Source organism: Globicephala melas, chromosome 3 (genome assembly GCF_963455315.2).
Source record: "Globicephala melas chromosome 3, mGloMel1.2, whole genome shotgun sequence".
NCBI lineage: Eukaryota > Metazoa > Chordata > Mammalia > Artiodactyla > Delphinidae > Globicephala > Globicephala melas.
Genome location: NC_083316.1, coordinates 160,821,029 through 160,842,759, shown reverse-complemented (window position 1 = coordinate 160,842,759; position 21,731 = coordinate 160,821,029). Strand labels below are relative to the sequence as shown.

The following is a 21,731-nucleotide window of genomic DNA, read 5'->3' as shown; positions in this document are numbered from 1 at the left end:
GTGATCCCCCAAAAGTTTCCTCATGTCCCTTTGTAATCCTTCCCCATCATTACCCAGGCAACCAATGAACAGATAAGATTCTTGTTCTCTGGCGCTTCGGTCACTAAGATTTGTTCATCTGTTTATTCAACAAATGTCCGTTGATGGTCTGTTCCAGACCTATGGCCTCCTTCTCCATGCAAGGACTCTTCTGTCTAGAGACCAGTATTTTAGGTCCGTTCTCTTTTGGGCCTTAGGAAAACTAGGGTCTAACCCTTACTTTTTTTTTGGCAATATTTGGAGTTTTTTTTTTTTTTTTTCTTGGCTGCGCTGCACAGTTTTCAGGATCTTAGTTCCTTGACCAGGGTCTAGTCCTAACCACTGGACCGCCAGGGAATTCCCTATTATTTTGCTTTTTTTTTCTTAATTTATTTATTTTTGGCTGCGTTGGGTCTTTGTTGCTGCACGCAACGAGAGAAATCTAGTTGTGGTGAGCAGGGGCTACTCTTCGTTGTGGTGCACAGGCTTCTCACTGCGGTGGCTTCTCTTGTTGCAGAGCACAGGCTCTAGGCGTGCAGGCTTCAGTAGTTGTGGCATGCAGGCTCTAGAGCGCAGGCTCAGTAGTTGTGGCACACCAGCTTAGTTGCTCCGCGGCATGTGGGATCTTCTCGGACCAGGGTTTGTACCCTTGTCCCCTGCATTGGCAGGCGGATTCTTAACCACTGCACCACCAGGGAAGACCTTTTTACTTTTTTGAATGGGAGGTAAGAGTGGCGGAAGCTGCTGGCATGTGGTGGATAAGGCCACAGAAGCTGCTAACCGTCCTACAATGCGTAGGGCAGTACCCGTCCCCCCCTCCAAGAATTATGTGGCCCCAAATGTTAACAGTACCGAGGTTGAAAATCCCTGTGGTAGAATAATAATTTCTATACCTGCAACTAATTGAAAGATGGAGGACAGTCAGACACTGTTCAGGCTTATTAGGATGGTCCTATCTTGGCTTCATCTTACTCCAGTGCCCCAGGTCACCAGGGCCAGAGGTCCCATAGAATGGTTGGAAGCTAAGACATTGCACTGAGTAAAGTGATTTTTTTTTTTTCCAGTAGCAATCAGTTTGTTTTTTTTTTTTTTTTGCGGTACGCGGGCCTCTCACTGTTGTGGCCTCTCTCATCGTGGAGCACAGGCTCCAGATGTGCAGGCTCAGCAGCCATGGCTCACGGGCCCAGCCGCTCCGCGGCATGTGGGATCTTCCCGGACCAGGGCACGAACCCGTGTCCCCTGCATCGGCAGGCGGACTCTCAACTACTGCGCCACCAGGGAAGCCCAGCTATCAGTTTTTATCTCACACTCAGACCTCTCCTGGAGAAGAATGCAGCTGGGCAGAGCTTTGTGGGGTGCAGGATCCTGCCAATAGATATACCTCTTTTTGGCACAAGATGGGGGCACAAATATTGTGTTCATGAATATGGTATCCACTGCTTTTTCAAAATGTGTACATTTGATACTTAACACTGATTTTCTATAATCACCCCAGCAATTATTTACAAATGAAGAATCTGAGGCTGCTTAGAGACAGAGAGTAAATAATAAAGTTAGGATTCAAACATTGGAATCTGCCTGCGTCCAAATCTTGTATTCAACAAGAGTGTTCCTCGTTCCTCAAGTCAACCCAAGACAGGTTTTAATTCTTTGCTCTCGTTTCAAGAGAATCTCCCCATGGAGCTGAACCAGTATAAAGGATGCTCTGCCCTCCAGTTCCCTGTTGTAGGGAGTCCTTGTTTGGGGCCATTTCCTGGTCCAATCCTTAGTCTCTAGATCCAGGAAAGTTCTCTCCTGGACTCTACAGATCTGATATCCAGCACATGGTGCTCCTGGGGCGATTCAGAGGGCTGAGCCTTGCACAGGGCCCCCTCCTACATGACGTCCTCAGTGCCCTAAGTCAGAGCTCTGGGGATTCATTCAGCCTCATCTAAATCCATAGCCTGATCAACCCTCTCTAGTCAGCTTTTCTACCTTTTCTGCTGATAATGGATCCCTTTGTACCTTCACGTGGTGAACATGGACCCAGACAGCTCTCATGGATCTTGTGATGGATAACAGTTATTGAATGCTTGGGCTTCCCTGGTGGCACAGTGGTTGAGAGTCCGCCTGCTGATGCAGGGGACACGGTTTCGTGCCCCGGTCCGGGAAGATCCCACATGCCGCGAAGTGGCTGGGCCCATGAGCCATGGCTGCTGAGCCTGCACGTCCAGAGCCTGTGCTCCGCAACGGGAGAGGCCACAACAGTGAGAGGCCTGCGTACCGCAAAAAAAAAAAAAAACAACAATTATTGAGTGCTTATACCAGACACTGTTCTGGGCTCTCTTATGTGTACCATTTAATCCCCACCAGAACTCTTCAGGAAATATATTATGAGGCATAGAGGCACAGAGAAGTTAAGTAACTTGCATGAGGTTGCACTCGTGGTGAATGATGGCAATATTAACCCAGAGCCCTCTTAGCCTTTATGTTCTGCCACCCCTCAAAATATGATAAGTGCTATGGAAACGAATGAATAGGAGGATGGTGGTCAGGGTGGAGCTCTCGGAAGAGCTGACAGTTTTGATTTGAAGCCCAGCTTGTGAAAAGGAAACAGGTGTGTGAAGATTTGGGGAAGCAAGGGCCAGCCGAGGAAGACAGCGAGTAGATTGCTGTGGACCTTTATTCCAGATCAAATGGATTGACAAAGACCAGAATTTCCCTTCTCTTAAAGTAGACACTACAATGATTTTCCTAAAGGAGTTTCTTATTAAGTTTCTTATTATCCTCAGTATAAGTCAGTAGCCAACACCAAAGCAAGAATCAGTAAGTAAAATCTTACGGAGTGAGGGAGGTTGGTATGAGACGGTCCAAGTAATAGTTTTCAAACCAAGACCAGGGAAGAACATGGTCCAGTAGGCATGGTGCTAGAATAACCCGAGAGGGTTAAAAGATGAGCCAGTGTGTAAACTTCTGTTGTCACTCTTGTCCTCTCTTCTCCCCATCTGCATTCCTTGACTTGATTTCTCCTCCCATGATGCTTGTAGGACTCTATATCCTTGAAATAGTTTGTTTTCATGAGAAGTTTTGTTATTGGTTGGCCATTTTTTTAAAAACTTTTTATTGGAGTATAGTTGATTTACAATGTTGTGTTGGTTTCAGGTGTACAGCAAAGTGAATTAGTTATACATATATCCACTCTTTTTTAGATTTTTTTCCTATATAGAGTTGGCCATTCTTTCTTGGTGGACAGTGAACATTCTGGTGTGCTGCTTCAAGTTTGTCTTTGGCTCAGGAATGTTTTCTTCTAGTATATCATAAATGGTATTTCTTTTCTATGTCTTCAGGTAACATATTCAGGAACACCAATTATCAGCACTTGAGATCTCTGTTGCCTGCCCTTAACTTCCATTGTCTCACTGAGAGTACGTTCCTCTAGTGAAAAGTCTCCTCAGAGCCCCCTTCAGTTCCTCAGACTGTAGATGAAGGGATTCAGCATGGGGGTGACTACCGTGTACATCCCCGAGGCTACTGAACCCTTTCTGGAGGGATGGGCTGTTCCAGAAGTGAGGGAGACCCCAAGGCCTGCACCATAGAACAAGGAGATGACTGAGAGGTGAGACCCACAGGTGGAAAAGACTTTATACTTTCCACCAGTAGATGAAATGCCCATTATGGAGGAGATAAGAATAAGAGAAAAGGATCCCAGTCAGGGAAATAACACCCAGCAGGCCAGTTACAAAATACAGCAGGATATCATTAACAAGGGCGTCAGAGCAGGTGAGCTTGAGAATCTGAGCAAGTTCACAGAAAAAGTGGGGGATTTCTGCCTCTTTGCAGAAGGACACCCTCAAAACCAAGCTTTGCAACAAAGAATATGTCAGGCAGATCAACCAAGAAACAAAAGCAGGAGACCACAAAGGCGAGGGTTCATGATGACCATGTAATATAGAGGGTGACAGATGGCCATGAACTGGTCATAGGCCATCACTGTCAGTGGCAAATTATCTAGCCCAGCAAAGATCATGAAAAAATACATCTGGGTAAGGCAGCCTTCATACGTGATGCCTTTGTTCTGCGTCTGGATGTTCACTAACATCTTGGGGACTGTGGTGGTGCTGAAATAGATGTCAGTGAAGGACAGGTTGGAGAGGAAGAAGTACATGGGGGAGTAGAGGTGGGAGTCTTGAGATGATGGCCAGGATGGTGAGCAGGTTCCCTTATAACACAGACCAGGTACATGGACAGGAACAGCCCAAAGAGGAGGGGCTGCAGGTCCATATCTTCCGAAGGGCTCAGAAGGATGAATTTTGAAATAGCTGTTTGGTTCCCTGTTTCTATATAACTTATGGAAATTGCCTGGAAAGAGGCAAGAATAATGTTCAAACAATGACAAAACAGGAATGTGCCATACATTTGAAACTCATTCACTTATGAAGTCTTATGTTTTATCTAGCATTTTCTAGACCAAGATCTCCTCAATAATACCCTCCCTTCCCTGCTTCAACCACTACTACCAGGAACACCTCTTTAGAAATGAATGTCCCACACCATGCAGGGGTGTCTTGCATCTTCCCTGACTCATGACTATTCCTTTGCTGTATAATTCCTGCGAAAGTACCAGCCTCGGTAACAACTCCTTTCTGCCTTGCCATTGTGGTCTCTTCAAGTTCCAGGGAAACGTAGAGAGAAAGAGATCATTGGGAGTTGCAGAATTTAATGATGTTTTATTACCCTCATGCCATTTGCCTTGAAATAATATCTTGAAGCAGACCATTCTCTGTCTCAGGTTTGACTCGGAGAAGGATATCGTGCAAAGATTTTATAGATAATTCCTCCATTATCATATTGTAACTTCTCCATTACTCTCCCAATTTGTCCCTCTGTCGTTGTCGTAATGATCAGTGTAGCATAATACACCCCAATTCCAAAGACCAAATCAGAACTCCCACCATACATTCTAATGGTGCCCTGCATGCTCGTGTTGCAGTTCTTTAAATTTCTTTAGGTTGAGAGGACTATGCCTTTTCTGTTTCCTGTTAATTTTGTAACCTAAGCACTTAGTACAGTACTTGGTATATAATAGGTGCTCTATAAATATTTGTTGAATGAATGACAGAAATTGTCAGGGTTTGTAGAGGCAATTCCCTATCATAAAATCTTTTTTTTTAATTAATTAATTTTTGGCTGCATTGGGTCTTCGTTTCTGCACACGGGCTTTCTCTAGTTGCAGCAAGCGAGGGCTGCTCTTCGTTGTGGTGCGTGTTCTTCTCATTGCAGTGGCTTCTCGTTTCAGAGCACAGGCTCTAGGCACGCAGGCTTCAGTAGTTGTGGCACATGGGCTCAGTAGTTATGGCTCATGGGCTTAGTTGCTCCACGGCATGTGGGATCTTCCCAGACCAGGGATCGAACCATGTCCCCTGCATTGGCAAGCGGATTCTTAACCACTGCACCACCAGGGAAGTCCCTATCATAAAATCTTTTAACCAAGAACAAAGAGACCACTTATCATGAAGCCTTTTCAATTGAAAATAAAGAGAATGAGAGCCTTCTACCTTTTATGTCCCTCCTTAAAATTAAAAAAAAAGTCTTAATTTCTGTTTGAACATTACGTCTCTACCACAGGAGGGAATTTCTAAACTAAGAGACAGTTATCCTCAATTTCATACATATTTAAGAAAAAGTTCCTTCCTTTGAGTTGAAATGTGTCTCTTTATAACTTACATGGTTTTAGTTCCTCTCTCTGAAGATCATTTCTCTTTGTCATTATAATATTTAGATATTTGTAGACATCTAAACGATTCTCTGCATCTCCTCATCTTCTATTTATTCCACTATTATTTGAGTGCCTACTGTATGCCAGGCAGTGGGTTAGAACTAAGTATAGAAAGGTAAGAGGCATAGGCTCTGCTTTCCTGTAGCGTTGAGTGTTATGGTAATGTTGCTACCTTTGACTCCTCTGAGGTAATTATTCTGATTAAGACTCTTATGATCCATCCACTCAAGGAAAGTGATTAGTAGTATTGCCTGGTCATACTTAAGGAATATTAACTTAGTTGAAAATTCAAGAAAGTTTGTAAAAGGAGATGAAGGCGGACAGGCAACTTTTAAAACAGTGCAATGGACATAAATACAGAAATATCAGTGAGACAAACTGGACAGTCATGAAACAGATATTAGCCAATATGAGAATTTAGTTTGTAATATAGATATATCACAACCCATAAAAGATAAATGATATAATAAATGGTGTTTAGAAAACATTTGAAAAATACCTCAAAATAAATACCTAATAGAAAAGAGAGTGGCAAAACTGAAATCAGAACACTATTAGAAATGAATACAAATAATGTATTTATATGACTTCATGAAGTGTTCAAGCTTCCTAAATAGAAGAGCAGTGAAAGGAATCACAAAGGATTAGATGAGTAGTTTAAAAAACATTCAGTAGGGACTTCCCTGGTGGTCCAGAGGTTAAGAATCCACCTTCCAATGCAGGGGACACGGGTTTGATCCCTGGTCTGGGAACTAAGATCCCGCATGCCATGGGACAACTAAGCCTGTGTGCCATAACTAGAGGGTAGCCTGCACACTGCAACGAAAGATCCCGAATGCTGCAATGAAGATCACACATGCTGCAACTAAGACCCGACGCAGCCAAATAAATAAATACATTCAATAAATCATGTGTTTATCAATAATACCAAATGACATGAGGTAGGGAGGATTTATAAGAAAATATAAAAGTGCAATACAACATATTAGAAAGCTCGTAAAAACAGTAAGAAAAAAAACAAGTAGAAAAAAATAAAGGCTAAATACAAGTGTATAAAAACATGAAAAAATGCTCAAGTTCCATAAATATATCAATGAAAACCAAAGTAAAGGAACAATTAGATGCTATTTTTGTAGACTTTAGTTTTAGAGTAGTTTTAGTTTACAGAAAAATTGAGCAGAAAGTGGAGTTCCCATTTATTACCGCTCTCCCTGCTGGACCTTGGTTTTACCTATTATTAACATTTTGCATTGTTGTGATACATTTGTTATCATTAATGAACCATTATTCATACATTATTATTAACTAAAGTCCATAGTTTACTTTAGAGTTAACTTGGTGTTGTACTGTTTTATGGGTTTTGTCAAATGCATAATATTATTTATCCACCATTATAGTATCATACAGAGTACCCTAAAAATCCCCTGTGCTCCATGTAATCTTTCCCCTCTCCAACCACCGGCAACCACTGATCTTACTGTCTCTATAGTTTTGCCTTTTCTAGGATGGCATATGGTTTGAATCGTGTAACCTTTTAAGACTGATTTCTTTTACTTACATATGCATTTACAGTTCTTCCATGTCCTTTGATGGCTTGATAGCTCACTCCCTACTATTCCTAAATAATATTTAATTGTCTGGATGTAACCACAGTTTGTTTACTGAAGAACATCTTGGTTCCTTCCAATTTTGGTCACTTATGAATAAAGCTACATAAAATTTGTATAAGTTTTTGTGTGGACATAAGTTTACAACTCACTTGGGTCAATACTAGGAACACAACTTCTGGGTAATATGGCAAGACTATGTTTCCATTTAAAGAAATAGCAAACAAAACAAAACAAAACCAGCACCAGATTTAATGAGACTATCAAATGTTGGTCATAATAAGTGAAATGGCATGACTGTGTTTGAAAAGACGCCTTTTGGCTAAGCTATTCTAGAGATCAAGTTAGTAAGTATTTGGACCCCTGCAAATGTATATATACACTGGGAGCCCTCTATTTTAATTCTAAGAAAATAGGTTATTAGATTGGTCCCAAAAGATTTAGGTATGAGACTGTTGCAACATTACTTCTTATGTTATGGTGCTTTTATTTTATTTTATTGAACCGAATGGATGAATGAATGATTTTCTATTTGGCCATGCCGCGTGGCATGTGGGACCTTAGTTCCCCAACCAGGAATCGAACCCATGCCCCCTGCATTGGGAGTGTGGAGTCTTAACCACTAGCCCACACAGGGAAATCGATTATGGTATTTTAGAATGTACTGTGGAGTATTGCTGTTACAGTACAGGCATACCCCATTTTATTGTGCTTCACTTTATTGTGCTTCACAGGTACTGCATTTTTTACAAATTGTTAACTAAGTCTATTGACGCCGTATTACCAACAACATTTGCTCACTTCATGTCTCTGTCACATTTTGATAATTCTCACAATGTCTCAAACTTTTTCTTTATTATACTTGTTATATTATACTTTACTTATATCATACTTGTTTATTATCAGTGATCTTTGATGTTACTACTATTACTGAAGGCTCAGATGACGGTTAGCATTTTTTAGCAATAAAGTATTTTTTAAGGTTATACACACTGTTATTTTAGACATAATGCTATTGCACACTTAATAGACTACAGTCTAATGTAAACATAACTTTTATACGCACGGGGAAACCAAAAAAATTCGTGCGACTCACTATTGTGCTATTCGCTTTGTTGTGGTGGTCTGGAACCAAACTCGCAATATCTCAGGGGTCGGCCTTGTATAATGTTTATAGAACATTACTGTTACAGATCTTTCTTGACTTATAAAGGGGTTATGTCCTGATAAACCCATTGTAAATTGAAAATATCATTAAGTTGAAACCGCGTTTAATACACCTAACCTACCCAACATCATAGCTTAGCCTAGCCTACCTTAAACGTGCTCGGAACACTTACATTAGCCTACAGTTGGGCAAAATCATCTAACACAAAACCCATTTTTAAATTGAAGTATAGTTAATTTACAATGTTGTGTTAGTTTCAGGTGTACAGCCAAGTGATTCAGTTATATCTATATGTAAAGAATATATTCTTTTCCATTAGAGGATATTACAAGATATTGAGTATAGTTCCCACAAAGCCTGTTTTATAATAAAATGTTGACTCACTCATGCAATTTATGGAATACTGTACTGGAAGTGAACGACAGAATGGTTGTATGGGTACAGAATGGTTGTAAGTGCATCATCGGTTGTTTACTCTCCTGATTGCTCTGGCTGACTGGGAGCTGCGGTGGCTGCCACTGTCCAGCATCATGAGACTACTGAATGCTAATCGCTTTCACTTCATTATAGAAAGTCAAAAATAGTAAAGTTAAACCACTGTAAGTCAGGGACTATCTGAATACTGTTTGGAGTATTGCTGTTAGCGTATAATGTTTATAGAGTGGAGATTTTTGAACAAACAAAATGGGACGGTTGAGAACACTAACATGACAAAGAGTCCATGTTATAATCGTAAGTGGGGAGAATAGGACAGAAAGCCATTCCTTTAGAACAATAGCAATTTGGAGATGAACTCTGTGACTAGAAAGAAATTCACCAGAATGTCCACATTGATTATATCTATGGGATTATGGGTGCCTACTTTCTTTGGATTTTGTTTCTTCCTATTCTACATTTTTTTAAAATTATTTTATTTTTTGGCTGCCCCACATGGCATGCCGGATCTTAGTTCTGCAACCAAGGATTGAACCCACACTCGCTGCAGTGGAAGCACAGTCTTAACCACTGGACCATCAGGGAAGTCCCTACATTTTCTTAATTTTCCACAATGAGAATATATTATTGATACTTTGTGATCAGAAAAAGTTATTTATAGAGAACTATATTCCTATCTTGGAACAAATTTCAGGATGGCCTTTCCATTCTCCCTGTTCCCATGGGGTAGGTCAGGTATAGCCCCCTCAACAAAAGATAATTTATCATGAGCCATTATTCTAGGCTGAGAGGGAATAGTGGTTGGAAGAGGAAAGGAAAGGGAAAGCAGGAGTAAAATAAAAATATAAAGATGAAAATAAGGTGAAGGGACTTCCCTGGTGGCACAATGGTTAAAAACCTGCCTGCCAACGCAGGGGACACGGGTTTGTGCCCTGGTCTGGGAAGATCCCACATGCCGTGAAGCAGCTAAGCTCGTACACAACAACTACTGAGCCTGCGCTCTAGAGCTTGCAAGCCACAACTACTGAGCCCACATGCCACAACTACTGAAGGCTGCACGCCCAGAGCCCGTGTTTTGCAACAAGAGAAGCCACTGCAATGAGAAGTCCATACAACACAACGAAGAGTAGCCCGGGCTTGCCGCAACTAGAGAAAGCCCGTGCACAGCAACGAAGACCCAACGCAGCCAAAAATAAATAAATGTTTTTAAAAAAAGAAAAGATGAAGAAACTGTGTAATAAGTCAGGATTCTCCAGAGAAACAGAACCAGCAGGGGATCTGTGTGTGTGTGTAAAGAGATTATTATAAGGAATTAACTCACACATTATGGAGGCTGACAAGTCCCAAGGTCTGCAGTTGGCAGGCTAGAGACTCAGGAGAACTAAGATATAGTTGTCTGAACCCAAAGGCCTAGGAACCAGGAGAGCTGATGGTATAGTTCCAGTCTGAAAGCTGGCAGGTTTGAGACCCAGGAAGATATTTTAGTTCCAGCCTGAAAGCTGGAAAAAAAAAAAAAAAGTTACAGGCTGAAGGCTGTCAGGGAGAAGGAATTCTCTCTTACTCAGCCTTTTTGCTCTATTCATGCCTTCAACTGATCAGATGAGGCCCACCCACATTAGGGAGGGCAATCTGCTTTCCTCACTTTACAGATTCAAATGTTAATCTCATCCAGAAACATCATGGACACACCCTGAATAATGTTTGACCAAATATTTACCATCACAGAATTGTATAGGTTATAATTGGTGTGTTCATTTCAAAGGTAACAGCCTGCAGAACTAAAAGATCTCCACCTGGCTGCAATGATAATGAGGGATTGCAAACTGGGTAACATCCAGTAATGGGAGGCAGACATTGCTGATGACTCTAGCAGAGAATTGGAGATATTTGCTTTGATTTTGAATACTTGGTGATGGTGGTAGTGGTATGTATACAGCATACAGAATAAAAGATCTGTATGGGAGGGATATAATCAGACTATGTGACAGATGCAGGTTTATTGCTTCAGGACTCCATGGATCATAGGCAGACAAGCGAGAGGAACTTTGTCAGTGGGAACATCTGAGACTCAGACATGCAGTAGGATATGAAGCCAGGACTGAGTGAGGAAGGCTATTGCTACAATACTGATTAATAAAGCACATGGACATACGATGATTGCTGTTTAGGGAGAGTCTGACTGCCTTGGGTATCCAGGTGTCAACAGAAACGGCCACTGGACACTTTGTTCGCTCACCAATGCTGCTTTAATTCAGGTCCGCATAACCTCTCCACTGGGCTGCAGACTGGCATCCTTCTAAGTTCACCCTGCAGGGGATGTCAGAATAGTTCAGTGTCATCATTGTATGCATTTAAAAAATCATTCAGTGGCTCTATATCCTCCAGGAGAAAGACCAAATCCCAATGTCCTCCACGATCTGGTCCCTGTCTTATTACTCCAGGTTTGTCTCCCACACTCCCACCCTCATCATGTATTCCAATCCATCCTTTGAATTAAGGGGAAAATTACCCAAAACTTTTCAATAAGGCAAAAGGATGCCTACATTTCTTTTCAATATCATGCTGAAGTATTTTCTGATAGGCCTGCCTACTTCTCTCATTTTGGGGGCAAGTGTTCCTTTGTTCCGTACCTAGACTCTGTGAAGTTAGTGTTAACTCATAGGAGATTAATAAATTGCAAGCAGTTTCTGTCCAGTGGAATGCAAATTATTTCTGTTCATCTAAAAATATTACCCCAAAGGTTATGTTTTATTGCCCTGTAAGACTTCTCTATCTGATAGAAAAGATAACTCCAAGGGCTAAGGTTTTATTTTTCTGTATTTTTGTATCTAACTTGAAAAACTAAATCCATCATTCCTGACAAAATAAATTCCTGTTCCTCAAATGCTCTGCAAACTAGCTTTACTCACCTGGCTCCCTCATTAATAAATGTCCTTGACATACGCTCACTATATATTTGTAGGAGGGTCACATTTTTATCTATTGGAATAAAATACTTTGACATTAGATACTCAACTACTCGACATCTTATAATTCTAGGAACATCCTGTACAATTTCGTAGCTCTGGACCTTTGCACTTACCAGCTGCTCTCACTGGATGAGTCCTCTCTCACCTGGAAAAGTCCTATGCTCCCTTCCATACTCGGTCCTGAAATCTTCATTGGCATCCCCAGGCAGTGATGAACACACTCCCTTTGGACCTCCCCGTACCTTGTGGAAACTGGACCACACCTGGGACAAGCTATCACACTGCATGCACGTGTTTCATTTCTTGGTTTTGCATCCTCCCAGCAGAGCAATACATTATACTTCCCTCTTTATGTGCAGTACCTAGCTCAGTGTTAGGCATAGGGGAGAAGCTCTGTAGATGGAGAAATGTCCCCCTGAAGAAAAAAATGGGGGGAAGGATATTCAAGTGAGTGTAGAGTGGGTTATGAGGGGGAAGCCCAGAATTGAGGGACAACGAAAGGAGAGCTGACCTAGAGATAGAGGTAAAAGAACATAAGAGTGTAGACTGGGGCTTGGAGAGCCCTTTCCAGGGCTGGGGACTTTTTCTTAGTTTTGGTGGGCTTTTCTTCCCCCTACATCCCTGCCTTTATGCCAGGAAAGCATGCAAGGAAAAGATTTGCCTCCTTCTTACCTCTTTGCCACAGCAGTTTCTAAGCAACACGAGGTCCTCACAATGGAATTTCTGAAGGTCTGGGCTCTATGATCTTTGCTTCTCCCAATGGAGGACAAATGACAGAGATCAGAGACAACGAGCTGAGTCTGGGACTCAGGGCCAGACTGATACCTGGTGTGGCACAAGGGCGTTTCCTCCTGGTATGGGATAGGTAAGCCAGAGGAGAAGAAAATAAGAGGATTATCTGGGGCTGAATCCCCTCACTTCCCATTAAATAATTTGCTGCTTTGACTGTTTCTAGAGAGTTTCCCCCTCAAGGGTCAGGGGAGTGATCTGCTCTGCCACGTCTACCCACTGGGAGCAGCGTTGGAGCCACCTGTGGGATCTGCCCTCACCTCATCTCCACATCCTCCAGCCCCACACCTCAGCCCTCATTACACCCTTTTCTTCCTAAACCACTTCTTCTCCTCTTGGTTGTGGCCTCCAGGGTACCCAGCTTCCCTTAGGGAACATCTTACTGCATCTCCATGTTTTTTTACAAGTCTAGATTAAGAAATATCTTTTGTCAAGTCTTGCTCTAGATCCCTGGGACACCTGTGGACCTTGCTTTGGAACAAATATCAAAGCAGTGGAGAGGAGGGCAAGCTTTCCAAAGAGTCACCTGAGTGACAAGGCAATGCCCAGGCCCTAATGAGCATGAGGTACCTTGACCGTGAGTGTTGGAATGAGCCTGAGATCAGGAGTACCTGAATGATGGGGATGTCAGGACCTTCACAGAGCCCTTTGCTAATCTGCTTTGCAGTCAGCCTAGCAGATGTCCCCTTGTTCATTCAACATGTAAGCCCTTTTTGAGCACCTTACATTTTTGATCGAGTGATAAACAGGTCAGATAAGGACCCTCCCCTCATGGGATTTCCTTCTAGTTGTGGGTGAGGTTATGCAAAGGGACAAAGGATAAATAAACAGGTAAAGATAATGATGCATATGATTAAAATAAAATAGGGCTATGTGCTGGAGCAAGCCTGGGGGCTTCTCAGAGGAGGTGACATTTGGATATAAGACGGAAATGTTGAGAAAAGGCCAACCAAGAAGAAGGGGAGTGGAAAAGTATACCTGGCACTCGTGGGAGAGGAAATCACGCATGCAAAGGCCCTGAAGCAGGAACTGGTTTGACATATTTGAATCACAGGCCTGTGTTTCAGAAGGCAACGTGGAAAATAGTGTGAGATGGGTGTGGTCAAAAGTCAGGGTCCTGGTCATTCAGGGCTTTATAGACCCATGTGAGGAATTAGGGTTTTAATGTAAGAGAGATGGGAAGCCACTGGAAGGCTTTGTAGCAAAAATGATGTGATGTGATGTCCTTTTCTGATTTCTAAGTTTGCTCTAGCTGCTGTGTTGAGATTGGGCTGTAAGCGGGCCGGGCTGTAAGCGGGCCAGACTTTAGAAGCCATGGTGGGCTTCTAGGTCCATTCCTAGATGCGGCCGGAGTGGGAGAACGGGAACAGCTCCCTGGCCTTAAAATTATCTTTTCATTGTTGATTCCTGACTTAATGGCATTGTGATTAGAAAATGTTCCTTATGATACTGCTGCTTTTTTCTTTTTCTTTTGATTTTTTATTTTTGGCTGTGTTGCGTCTTTGTTGCTGCGCACAGGCTTTCTCTAGTTGTGGCAAGCAGGGGCTATACTTCATTGTGGTGTGCTGGCTTCTTGCTGTGGCTTCTCTTGGTGTGGAGTCCAGTCTCTAGGGGTGGGGGCTTCATTAGTTGTGGCGCACAGGCTCGGTAGTTGTGGCGCACAAGATTCATTGCTCCGCGGCATGTGGGATCTTCCCGGACCAGGGCTTGAAACCATGTCCCCTGCATTGGCAGGCGGATTCTTAACCAATGCGCCACTAGGGAAGTCCCAGTACAGCTTCTTTGGTACTTGTTGAGATTTGCTTTCTCCCTGGTATATGATCAGTCTTCCTACCTTTGCACGTACGCTCCAGAAGCACAGGCAGGCCCCTAGTTCCATGTGTGTCCCCTTGACCAAGCCCAGCAGCTGTTCATCGAGGCTTCTGTGAATTTGCTCATCTCTATAAGACTTGTTGGTTACGACACGCAGGACATTCAGGCATCTTGTCCCTCTCAGGTTCCATCGGTTTTCGTGTCTGTCTTTTGAGGCTGTGAGAGGAACACTGTCTGTGTCCTGTCCCTTCCCCTGGAACCGCGTCTCCAGACCGCGTGTCCCTCATGCTGTCAGCCCCCAAGGCTGCCCCCAGATTCCGCACCAGCACAGCCTCCTCCAGCCCTACCACACTCCCGTCCTCACACTTAGGGGTGTTGCTCATAACCGCTTTTAGAGAGAACTTATTTCATTTCACTTACAATCATTGCATGGTGTTCACCTTGCTTTTCCTTTTCTTTGTAATATGAACACATGAGCTCTACCCTTGGAACATTTGAAGTACACAGCGCAGTGTTGTTAACCACAGGTGCCTCTAGAACTGATGTTTTCCAGTCATACACACGTCTTTATTTTTAGTTTGAACTTTCTTTTTTATTAATGTATAGTTGATTCACAATATTATATTCATTTCAGGTGTACAGCATAGTGATTCACAATTTTTAAAAGTTACCTGTCACGCATTTTTTTTTTTTTTTTTTTGCGGTACGTGGGCCTCTCACTGTTGTGGCCTCTGCCGCTGCGGAGCACAGGCTTCGGACGCGCAGGCCCAGCGGCCATGGCTCACGGGCCCAGCCGCTCCGCGGCATGTGGGATCTTCCCGGACCGGGTCACGAACCCGTGTCCCCTGCATCGGCAGGCGGACTCTCAACCACTGCGCCACCAGGGAAGCCCCTTTTTTTTTTTTTTAATGTCAGTGACAAGTTTTGAGTGTTGAACCCCACCCAATCCCATTTTTCCCATAAGCCCTGTGGCTTTCACTGTGTGATTATGCATAATATTGGTTAGCAACACCTATGAAAAAGTCTTGTTTAAAAACAAACTTCCCTGGAGGGGGCAAGTTCCAGCCCACTGGCTGAAACTCATTAAGTTCAACCACGTCGTGACCTTCTGCCCTGTTGTCACTCAGGGAAAGGGGGTGGGGTCTCATGACTTGTCCAATCAGGGGCGCAGCACGGGAAGGTGGGTGGGGCAACACTTAGCCGACCGCTTAGAGGCACCTGTAGGTGCTCAGCGTAGCGTTTCATCGGCTCTCCCGGGTCCCAGGTGTCTGTCTGCACCGTATATGATGCTGTGAACTGCAGAGGTGGAAGGGAGGACCCCAGGGGAACCCCAGAAGCCAGGAAATGGTGAGTTGAGGGGCCAGGTGTCCCAAGACAGGGAGGAGGGGTTGAGTCGGAACCTACCACTGTGGGACCCGTACCCTGCTGCGGTCAACTCCGGAGTCTGCAGACCCAAGTCCGCCTGGGGCTCAGCTCAGACCTAAGCCCCCTCCAGCTCTCAGCGCGGGGGCTGGGCCAGCTGCCGAGACTTCGGGCGTCCTGTCCCATCACTGTGCGTGGTGACTTTGGCCCCGGAGCCTCTCTGGGCAGCTCTGCACCCGCAACCTGTCTCTCCTCAGATTGTGCATTGACCTCGGGTAGAGTCTTCAGACTGTGTGTCTGGTCTTCAAGTGTGGGTGGAGCTTTAGTCTGTGGGGACCCCAGTGCCACCTTTCTCCCCAAGAGGACCCGTTTTCTCCTGAGTTCTCCAAATGTTTGGGGAAGCAGAATCTCGAAACCACGAACCTGACGCCCCAGCCTAGCTCTTCCTAGGGCTGGCATTAAATCCATAAATTCCAGGTCCCTTCCCGCCTTCCCAAAGCCCTGCGTCTCTAATTCACAGCATCATTATCAACTATTTGTCCTCCGTGGTGCATGTCAAACAGACGCGGTATGGTTTTTTCCAGGGAGGAAAATTTATGCGTTCATTTATTTAATAATAAAATCAATAATATTATTAATGGAAATAAAAATTATTTAATGCTCACCATATATCAGGGACTGTGCAAACACCTTACCCAGATCTCATTTAATCCTAACACCTAATATATATATATATATGTATATATATATATATATACATATATATATATATTTTTCCCGGTACGCGGGCCTCTCACTGTTGTGGCCTCTCCCATTGCGGAGCACAGGCTCCGGACGCGCAGGCCCAATGGCTCACGGGCGTAGCCGCTCCGCGGCATGTGGGATCTTTCCGGACCGGAGCACGAACCCGTGTCCCCTGCATCGGCAGGCGGACTCTCAACCACTGCGCCACCAGGGAAGCCCAGGTGTCTTCTTGATGTGGTGGTACGTTGAGGGTGGAAAGGAAATGTTTTATAGTCCCATGATTGGGTCTCAGTATGTGACCATGGGCTGTGACCCTTCTGTGGTATAAGAAAGATATTTGGTCTTTGTCCATGGTTCTTAGCAAAGACCTCCTAAAGCCCTTGGAATTTCCCATGTGATAAGGGTGATAGTAGCATCTTATGTTCTAATGAGGCAACTGTTTCCAGACCCATAGATGATTTCATGATGGGGGATGGTTACCAGGAAGAACAAGCTATGATTAGAGGCTTAGAGCTTTCAGCCCAGCCCATGCTCAAGCCCCCAATGTTGAAAACTCCATCAAAACCCCTAAACCTCGGGATTCAGAGATATCTGAGTTGGTGAACACATCACTGTGCTGGGAGGCTGTCATGCCAGGAGAGGGCATGGAACCTTCCTACCCCTGTTTCCCTACTTTGCCTTGTGCACCCTTTCCATCTGGCTGTTCCTGACTTGTATCTTTTTGTTTGTTTGTTTTTTTGCGGTACGCGGGCCTCTCACTGTTGCGGCCTCTCCCGTTGCGGAGCACAGGCTCCGGACGCGCAGGCCCAGCGGCCATGGCTCACGGGCCTAGCCACTCTGCGGTATGTGGGATCTTCACGGACCGGGGCACGAACCCGTGTCCCCTGCATTGGCAGGTGGACTCTCAACCACTGCGCCACCAGGGAAGCCCCCTGACTTGTATCTTTTCAGATAAACTGATAATAATAAGTAAAGCATTTTTCTTAGTTCTAATAGTCATTCTATCAAATTAACAGATATGAGGGGTTATAGGGAACTTCCGAATTTGTCGTCAGCCATCCAGAAACGTGTGTGGCCTGGGCCTTGCATTTGCAGCTGGCATCTGACACGGGGGTCGTCTTGTGGTGTTGCAGGAAGGGGAACCCCTTCCAGGGCCTGAGAATGGGCTCTTGTCTAACACTCAGAAATGAATTGTCCAAGGAGACGCACATGCTGACAAAGCGAGAGATTTCACTGGGAAGGGGCGCCCGGGTGGAGAGCAGCAGGGTAGGGGAACCCAGAAGAACTGCTCTGCCACATGGCTCAAAGTCTCACGTGTTATAGTAATGGGGTTCGTTTCTGGGTTGTCTCTGGCCAATCATTCTGACTCAGGGTCCTTCCTGGTGGCACGACCATCGCTCAGCCAAGATGGATTCCAGTGAGACGGATTCTGGGAGGTTGGTAAGATACACGGACTGGCATCTCTTCTCTCCTTTTGACCTTTGCCGAATTCTTATGGTTGGTGGTAGCTGTTAGTTCATTCCTTACCAGAACCTCCTGTTGTAAGATAACTCATTGCAAGTGGCTACTATCGTGTCTGGCCAGGGTGGGCAGTTACGGTCAGAGGTTCCCCCAACAACAGGACTGGGCCCTTCAACTGTGGAATTTGATGTTAACTTTGGTTAGTGGTAGAATTGAGTTGTAAGACACCCAGTTGGAATTGGAGAGCTGGTGAAGTGGTTTCAGAAAACACACCACGTGTTTGCTGTTGGGGTTTAAACAAAACAAAACTCTCAACCTCACAAGTCTTTCTGAGGTCTCTCTCTCCCTCAACTTAGGTCAGGCAGAAAGGCTAGAGGGGACTCAAGTTAGCAAATTTCCCCTGTTGCCAAAAAAATCTTGGCTCTCTGTGCACTGATATTGAACAGAAATATGGAGACAGAGTTTTTGGAGGAAAAGAAAGATAGCTTTTAATTCTTTGCCAGGCAAAGGGGAAAACACAGCAGGCTAGCACCTCAAGAACTGTGCCCTCACTTCCTGAGGAGTCAGAGGAGATCTTATAGGTGGGGCTCGAAGTCCGGGGGTGTATGATAAGGATCAAATCATGAAGGTCTTGCATTTTTCTTCTTCTTGCATTATTTCAAAACAGTCACAGCTGGAGTCAGGCAGCCCATCCCGGTAACTGGGCCTGTTTGTCTCTGGTTTATTGGCCTGTGACCTTCTTTCTGAAATGCAAAAAGCGACAAGGGGTGACTTGTAACAAGGGAGTGCAGGGAGCTTAAACACCAGGTGAAGGACGTAATTTACATCACACAGAGTTAGGGGGTGATAGGTGCAGGATGTAATTCACATAGTGTCAGGTAGTGATAGGTTAGCTTTGTGAAGGACTAATCTAGTTACAGACACTACAGATTAGTACCAGTTAAAATATAGCTAGGAGTGATTAACTCTTTCAGGCCTGTTGGTTTCTTCTCTAGCCTGATCACTGTTCCCTTAACTTTCCTTGTTCTCAGGAGAGGAAAAACTTCATTTCTATTTTTGCTGCAACAAACTCCCCACTGCTGGTTCATTCCCTCCATATCAGTGGAGGAAGGGAAACGGGCATCATTCTTGTCTGGCTGAGGACAAAACTTCAGTTTTGCTCCACTTGACAAACACCAGCTGTCTGGCCCAGGGGCCCATCCATCTCCTACTTCACCCTCCCACCGTGTCAGTTAGACACTGGCAAAACAGACTCTTTTGAGGACAGGCATTGTTAAGAGCAGAATATTGTGGGCGTATTTCAAATTTTCTATTTTACTCTCTCTCCAATTTTGGAGACAGCAGTCGGCCCTGTGATTAATGGTTTGATAGATCCGAGCCGTTAATTTGAGGTTTGTTTGCTTTCTTCTGGTGAGGATAATAGGAATGTCCCCTTCTGTGCTCTTTACATGCCAGATGAGAATCTAGAAGTCTGACTCCCTTTTTTTATGTTTGACTGCTGACAACTTTTAAAGCCTCATCCTTCCTTCTCCTGGTGCCCCACATCTGTACAAGATGACAAGAAGCCCTGCGTGCTTACTTCTTTGGTGCTGGTAAGAGATGAAATCCTTGGTAGCCTCTGCCTTTCTGTGCAAAACCTCACACTAGTCCGCCTCCTAATCTCAATTCAAACAAACAAGCAAACAAAAACCTCAGGCCGAAATTTGCAGCAACATGGATGGACCTAGAGATTCTCATACTGAGTGAAGTAAGTCGGACAGAGAAAGACAAATATCATATTATATCGCTTATATGTGGAATCTAAAAAAATGGCACAACTGAACTTATTTATAAAACAGAAATAGAGTCACAGATGTGAAAAGCAAACATGGTTACTGGGGGGAAAGGGGGGTGGGGAAGGTTAAATTGGGAGATTGGGATTGACATATACACACTAACATATATAAAATAGAGGGACTTCCCTGGTGTCCAGTGGTTAAGACTCTCCACTTTCAATGCAGGAGGCACAGGTTCAATCCCTGGTCTGGGAACTAAGATCCCATGTGCTGCATGGTGTGGCCAAAAAAATTTTTTTAATTAAAATAAATAAAATAGATAACTAATAGAGACCTAATGTATAGCACAGGGAACCCTACTCAGTCCTCTGTAATGACCTATATGGGAAAAGAATCTAAAAAAGAGTGGATATATGTTTATGTATAATTGATTCTCTCTGCTGTACTGCAGAAACTAACACAATATTGTAAATCAACTATACTCCAATAAAAATTTTTAAAAAAACAAACGAAAAAAACTCAGGCCAGGCTCCTTGCCTTGTTCTGTCCAGGCACTTCCCACCTGCTTAAGAGGCCTTCCCTGCCCTCCCCAGACACTTCCATTATGGAAGTAATAAACTCTTTCATACGTTCCTGGCAGTAATGTGTTGTCAGTCAAACCTAGGGTAGGGACCCCCCTAACACAGTAGGTTACCATAACAGTTATAGAAGGGGTGTAAGGTATTGTCAACTGAAAAAAATATTCACAACCTGAAAGTTGAGAGTTGTGTTTTCTTCAGTGGACATACTGAGGAGTTCAAGTCCGGAGGCAGCATTTCAAGTAACCCTGAGAAAACTGCTCTGAGGAGGCGAGAGGGGAGCTAGTATATATAGGAGTTTTGCAACAAAGGGCAGGTAGTAGGAACAAAAGATTACTGTTAATAAAAGAAAACTAGTTACAGTAAGTCCCCTACATAAGAATGAGTTCTGGTTCTGAGAGCACGTTCATCAGTCCGATCTGTTTGTAAGTCCAACAAAGTTAGTCTAGGTACCCAGCTAACACCATCGCTATATGGTACTGTACTGAAATAGGTTTATAATACTTTTCACACAAATAATACATTAAAAAAAGAATAAATAAAACATTTTTAATCTTACAGTACAGTCACTTGAAAAGTACAGTAGTACAGTACAACAGCTGGCATACAGGGCTGGCATCGAGTGAACAGGCAAGAAGAGTGACTGACTGGAGGAGAGAGAGGAGGTGGGAGATGGTAGAGCTGAAGGATCTTCAGCAATAGGAGACGGAGGGCAAGCTGCAGTTTCACTCAAGCCTAACGTTGATGGAACGCTCATTTGCATCTTTGAAAGTTCGCAACTTGAAGGGTCGTTTGCAGGGACTTACTGTATCTCAAGTTAAGGAATTTAGCGCTTTTCTATGTTTGGGAAGATGCAAGAGTCTGGGCTCACTGAAATCATTCCTTTGATATGCACCTCAGCTATCTGGGGTCAGTATCTTGTGTTTTCACATCCTGAGCTTCCTCCGGGCTCACCGGCTCACCTTTTCGGCGCTGCAATCGCTGATGACTGTGACATCGTTTGCTTACTGATATGGCAGGCAATATTTTATTTCTCAGTATCTTTATCAATACACTTTGCTTAATTGTTCTATTGATAAATACTCCAGATTTTTACGTATCAGTGCACGCCACCCTTTATTTTTAAAAGGTACAAATGATGATGAATTTATGTAATCCATTTTTTCTAAATATTGGCTTGGCCAAAATGTTCATTTGGGTTTTTCCATAATGTGGAAAAACCCAAACGAACTTTTTGACCAACCCAATAGATACATGG

The 21,731-nt window shown here is 43.8% G+C and overlaps 1 pseudogene; it reads right to left on the bottom strand.

Annotated features, from left to right (window-relative positions):
* Positions 1-3,408: 3,408 nt before the first annotated feature.
* Positions 3,409-4,512, bottom strand: LOC115865544 (olfactory receptor 7D2-like; annotated as a pseudogene).
* Between the last annotated feature and the right edge of the window lie 17,219 nt (positions 4,513-21,731).